This window comes from Cynocephalus volans, chromosome 4, assembly GCF_027409185.1.
Source record: "Cynocephalus volans isolate mCynVol1 chromosome 4, mCynVol1.pri, whole genome shotgun sequence".
In the NCBI taxonomy this organism is placed as follows: Eukaryota; Metazoa; Chordata; class Mammalia; order Dermoptera; family Cynocephalidae; genus Cynocephalus; species Cynocephalus volans.
Genome location: NC_084463.1, coordinates 95,502,202 through 95,509,112, shown reverse-complemented (window position 1 = coordinate 95,509,112; position 6,911 = coordinate 95,502,202).

Genomic DNA, 6,911 nt, shown 5'->3' with positions numbered 1-6,911 from the left:
GAATATTTCCCTCCAATGAATGGGGGAAGGTACAGGAGATTAGCCTGGTGGGTAGGAAATTGAGATCACTAAGATTTGGGACTGGAATGCTTGAAATGTGATGAATACAAGATAAGAAGTTCCCAGCATAAAAAACTGTAATTGTAAACTGGGACGAGATTAGACTAAAATATATATGTAATTTAAAAATATGAACACACATTGCATTTAATTAAGATCAACAGTAAGCCAATAAGAAGCTTGTGTCTATGTTGACACTAGTTCTTACCATAATTTTTGATTAACTTATATTTCACCATTATGACTCTTACACATTGAAGGAGGTTTTTAAAAGGAAAGAAATCCTGAGAATTAGCCTTGCAAGTAAAACAAACACAAACACAATTTTCCACTTTACTAAATTTAAATAATATCCTTCTTAACCAACTGAAGAGAAATGAGCTATCATTCACTAAATCCTCCAACATGTAATACCTATCTCCTATACTAATCGTAACTGATGGGACGTCTCATCTGATTGACATTAGCGACCATATAGCAAACAATGGCAATATTTCTCCAAAGCCTGGAAGCTAAAAGTGATTGTGCTCTTGACTGTTGGTAGAAGATGTAAATAAAGAAATATATATATATATATAAGAATATAAATATAAGTATAGATATATAAGAAATATATATATTATTTCTTTATTTACATCTTTTACCAACATATATATATTTTTTAACTATGAAAAGCATTTTATGGACTATATATTTTTATCAATTAAATGGCAATAAATATAATTCAACTTTATGGGTAATGAAGATTCACTCATTTAACAAAAGTTATGGGGGAACCGACTATGTGCTGGGCAATATGCTTGACGCTGGGGATACAAAAGTGCGCAAACTCTGAACTCAGGTGCTCACAGTTTAACAGTGAAGCAGACTTGGAAATCAAAGGAAAACAACTTGGTGTGATATAAAAAAGAGCAAAACAAAATGCGGGGAAGCCCAGAGGAGGAAGGGAGGAGTTGACTTTCTTAGATGCAAGTTGTTTTCTTTTTCTTTTCTTTTTTTTTTTTTAAGTCGTTTGAACAGGGTGTTTGATGGAAGTCATGTCTAAACCTCACCATAGCCAGAGATGAGATATCTTTCCAAAATGAGAAATGGGGATCACGTTGCTCTTCTTAAAATGCTTCAATGTTTAAAGCCCATCTCCCTGAGTAGACTCTCAGCTGCAAGAGGGCAGAGACTGCGTTTGTTTTCCTCACCTCTCAATACTTATGCTAATCAACCTATTCTAAGCAAGTAGGTACTCAAATTTATTTTTTGAATAAATGAACATAGCTCAACTGGAGACACCAAGACATGACCATAAAGTTTCAAGAAGTTTTCTTTCTCTTTTTAAAATCTCTATCAGTGTATTCTGCTGGTTATGGTTTGTAGAAGTTTCACATGCAGAACAGTGTGGGGCTAAGAAGACTTTGGGCCCCGTGAGATCCAGGTTCAAGTCCTGACTTCCCCTTTTCCTAAATGTATGATCTTGAATAGATTATTTAACCTCTCCCAATTTCAGTTTCCTCATCTACAATGTGAGAATAATAATAATGATGATGATATTTGCTTGAGAGGATTATAAATTTATAGAAAATGATCAGTAGATTCCTTATTACATATTAAGTGCTCAGCAAATGTGGATATTATTTTTGTAATTCTCTTCTAAGCTGAAAATAAACTTTCAAGCTTTTCCCATTGCTCACAACTGTGGGGGTGTCCTCTTGGGGAGTGGCTTTCAGAGAGCTCATTTCTGAGCCTCTCACAGAAACCTCCAGATCTGCTCCTCTTCCTCCATCACAGTCTTGAGGAGAATTCGCTGTCTCCCACTTAGCCACTCAGTATCATCACCAGATCTGGCCCCAAATGACTCAGGATTATTTCCAAATTTCAAATGAAAAGGCCAAAGTCTTCTCCACATTGAGAAGTCTAGAACCAATGTTGTTTCATTGACAAGTTGGGGTTGGGGACAGGAGGCAGTACTTTAAAGGGGCTGCCCGTTTAACCCTGTGCCTACCTCAGAAAAGCTAACCATTTTTGGTATTTTTTGTGTCTGTATTTTTTCAGGGAAAAAAATAATGCCAGTGAAGGATGTTGGAAGGTTGAATACAGAGAAGTCTCATTCTTTTTGATATTTGACATCTGATGTTTGCATATCTGCATTTCAGGAATCAGATTTGGGAGAGTGGAGACGTACAAATTATGAGGGGACAGAAAAAGAAATACCCACGATGACCACAGTTTGAAACATAGTCACAGTGATCTTAATATTGTGATTTTCTAATTTTGAAGTAGTTCTGTAACTAGACATGGTCTGTATGTATGTGGCATGTTGGAAAGGAGGCTGGAAGGGGACCGGCCGGCCAAGTTCTAGTCTTCTGTCTGCCTTCCTGAGGTGTCGTCTTTTTGGGTACATGAGTTATCTTTTTTGTGTGTCAGTTGGACCATATTTATAAAACAATGAGAAACTTAGTACCTATCTTTTTCACTACCATGGACCCCCTTTTTATTATTCTCTCCACAGGACCGTGTGTGTGTGTATGTATATATGTATATATACATATACTTTTTTTTTTTTTGCAAGACTTTGCCTACTAAACAAACAAGATTGAGAAGCTTATACTGAGCTTGTGCAAGGGGTACTGAAGGCAGGCAAACTATCTGGGAGGCAAATTAGCTTTTAGAGGGCAATTCTCTCTGACCAGCAGAGATGATCCCAATAATAATTTGAATTGAACTAACTATAGTCATTTATTAGAAGATTACTCTGTGTCACACACTCTGCATGCATTATCTGATTTAACCCTTACCACAAAGAAAGGGAAAGGTGCCATTATTTCTCCATTTTACTAATCAGAAAACTGAGGCTGGTTGAGGTTTAGCAGCTTGTCTAAGGTTACACAACTAGCAGGGGTCTGAAGAGGGGCTCAACTCAGGTCTGTCTGATTCCATAGCTCAACCACCAGACTCAACTACCTCTCAGTTCTAATAGAATAGTGTTGCTTGTGTGGAGCTTATGCTAAAATAGGAAATATGTGGAAAATTGCATAAAGTTGTCATTGTCCCTGAAACTCCTCTAAAGCTGTAAGTGTGACAAGATGCTCACACTACAACTGAGACCAAATATAGAAAAATCATCATGTACTGCACCTCAGGCGTGCTCTGGGCACACCTTGTTGACAGAAAGTGGGCGGAATTGCTGCCCCATTTAAAATCTTTATATTTTATATTATTTTCCTTTTCTACTTTGTCCCCGCCTTTTTTTCTCCTTTTCTTTACTGAATGGTTTTAATTGAAGTTACTTAGTTTCCTACTGCTGCTGTATCAAATTACCACAAATTTAATGGCTTCCAACAACACAAATTTAGGATCTGACAGTTTTGGAGATCAAAAGTCCAAAACAGGTCTCACTGGGCTGAAATCAGAGTTGTTGGCAGGTCTGTGCTACTTCTGGAGGCTCGAAGGGAGAATCCAGTTCCTGTGCTTTCCAGTGTGTAGGGGTTGCCTGTATTCCTTGCCTGGGGCTCCCTTCTGTCTTCAAGGGCAGTAAGTTGCATTACTCAGTCCTCTGCTTCCACTTCCCATCTCTTCTGACTGACTCTCCTGCCTCTTCTTTCACTTAGAATGACCCTTCCTTCTGATTACATCTGGCCCACCCGGATAATCCAGGATAAATCTTCTCATTTCAAGATCCTTAATTTAATGACATTTGCAAAGTCTCTTTTGCCATGAAAGGTAACATATTCACAGGTCAGGGTCCTAGGCCATGGACATCTTTGGAGGCCCTTTCTGCTTACCACACTGCTTAAGTTAAATGCATGCACACTGGGATGCCATGATATCAAACATACGTGCCAGGAAGCAGCTCCCAAGTGCCCATGTACTCCTTGAGGGTAAGGTCCCAGGATATTTCGTCAATGGATTCCTAGTACCCAATGCAGTATTTAAAGTAGGTGCTCAATAAATGTGTGTTGCATAAATAAATATTTTTTTCTCTCTCTTTCGTTTGATAAGGACTTTTTTTTCTTCCTCAAGAAATTTCAGAACTACAGAGAATAATAGAACAAGTGCCTATTGGCACACTGCCCGGCACTGATACTGTTAACGTTACATTTTGTTTATTTATTTAATATTTTATTTATTTTTTTTGGAAGCTGGCCTGTACAGGGATCTAATCCCTTGACTGTGATGTCCTAACACCATGCTCTAACCAACTGAGCTAACCGGCCAGTCCCAACATTTTTATATACACATTCTTCCTTTAGAAAACGAAATACTTCTTGTGAAATTGCTTTTAGATTTTTCTGACTATTTTGAGTTTTCTCTGCTCAGTTTTGGATTGTTTTGTAATAGAAGTTAACGTAAGACTCTTCCTATCTTTGTTTCTGCTAAAATTCTTTGAGAAAGGGTGCCCTGTATTCCCAGTTCCCAAGTGAGGTGTGAGACTAAAAGAACCGAGATGGGTCAAATGTAGTGTTCACAGACACCAGCCTTTAAAAGAATCATAGTGGTCTAGGGAAATTTGGAGAGGATTTTGGAGGGAGCCACCAGTTAGCTTTGAATTCATCCCTCAGGGACAGGTGACACCCTTCCCTCCACTGTGCCTAGTGACAGGGTTCCCATGACACCACTTAGAGAACTCTATATGTTTCTGTGGAGCTTGGGGACACTTTTCCCTGATGTCTAACTCACACCTGAGAAACACAAAACACAAGAGATCATGGCTGGCTACTGCACAGGCAGGGAGTAAAGAGAAGGTGCTGGACTAAGAATAGCCTGCCTTCTCAGAATTTTTCAGTACAAGGTGTGAGCTACCTGAGAACGAGAGCAGTCCTGGGGTGATCCCACATGCTGATAACGAGAGGTATCTCAAAGAAGAGGGACAGGCAGAAGGAAGCTGGATATCACACCTAGGGACTGAGAAAGGAATCATAAATGATGGACCAGGCGACAGGTCTTTGCCTGGGTTAAGAGAACTGCAGGTTACCATCCCTCGCACTGAGGTATCAAAAGCAGCCAAGAATGTGCACTATGCGAGAAGGCTGGCCAACTAGGGATGTGCCTTCAGAGCCTGCAGGGGTACCAGTCAGGCAAGAACTGTGCTGCCCCTTGCTCTCCTCCCTCCCCTGCTCCACCCACTGCAGAGAGCCATGCTGAAACAGGCCCAAGCCAAGGGATGGAAGAAGCTCTCACTTTAAATGAACTTGGACATCATAACAATTACATGCTAATTATTAAACTGAGCCTCTTTTGGCAGTGGAAGTGATGGAGGACTTTTTGTTACCCAGTGGAACTTGCCTTAGATTTAGCCACACAGAGCAGGTCAAATAAAGCTGTTTTTGGATTACACCCCAGGCATCCTGCTCAGACAGTGTAATGGTTATGACTGTGCACTCTGAGTCTCAGAATGGAGCCTTCCTTCGTCTCCAAGTTCGTGAGTGTATCCATACTGCCTCCCCCGTGTGTTCCCTCAGGATCCCCAGAAGTAATTTGGGTTTTCTTGGTTTCCTGCCTTGTGGTGTCTGCAGCTGAAGAACTGTTCCTCTCCAGTCTTTGGTCTTTGGTCCTTTACTTTGTCTAAAAGGCCATCAAAGGTGTGGGCATCAAGACAGCTAACTGGGTGGGGCTTAGTCATGCAGGGAAATGACATTTTCCTGGCTGGATCCTGGTGATTTGGGGAGTGCCTTAAAAGCACTAGTCATTCATGAGCTTTCAAAACAGCAGTGTCTGGACACCCGCCTGGAAGCTGTCCTGACTGCCTTTTCAAATAAGCTGAAGATGAAAGGGGCTGAAGGAAAATAAAAGTGGCTTCACTGCCTTCTCCAGAGACAAGTCTCTCTCTGAGGCACAGAGGATGAGCCTTTGTTTGGTGAAGTCAGGGAATCCCATGAATGAGAGGCAAGAGCAGACTCTGAAGGTGTTGAGTCCAGTCCTTGAAATTAACAAGGCCCAGCAATGTTATGACTAGGTCAAGGTCACATGGCTAGTAAGAGGCAGAGCCAGTGCTTAAATCCAAGTCTGTCTGGCGGCACATTCTGTAGCCTTTACATTATACCCTATTCCCTCCTGTCACAGGATTGGAAGGGAACTTCCAGAATAAGGAAACCAACCCTTTCTTTAAGTGAGTGAGGAAACAAGTCAGGAGGAGCATGGGTTTTTCCCAAGGTTGCACTGTAAGTGGTTGCAAGGTCTAGAGGCCAGGTCTGCTGATTCTCAGGATGGTGTTCTATTCACTCCTCTGTGCCAGGATGGAGCCACATCTCTCCTTAGAGGAGGTGGGAGGAGCTCTGGCTCCATGGAGCCAGTTGATTCTAATACCACATGCTTCTCTGCTCTGTCCCCTCCCATCCTGCCCAATTGGATCGTCTTATAGCAATGGTTGTCCACATGCGTATTCTGACCGTAATCTCATCCTTCACCTCGCAGTCAGATTGCTTTCTTTTTTTCCTTCCCTCCCTCCCTCTTTCTTTCCCTTTTTTCCCTTTACATTTACATTAGGTTTTATATTAAACAATCAACACTCTAATACAGAAGGCAGGATAGGATAGTGAAGAGTGTGGACTTCACATTCAATGACAATACATAGTAGTAGTAATGGCCAACACACACATAGCACTCACCATGTGGCAGGTACTGTTTTAAGAGCTTTACATAGTTCTATGGACTGAATTGTGTCCCTTCAAAATTCATATGTTGAAATCGTAATCCCCAGTGTGATGGTATTTGGAGATGGGCCTTTGGGAGGTTATTAGGGTTAGATGAATCATGAGGGTGGGGCCCTCATGATGGGATTAGGGGCTTTATAAGAAGAGGAAGAGAGAGGTCTCTCTGCCACGTGAAGACAGAGCAAGAAGGTGGCCATCTGCAAGCCAGGA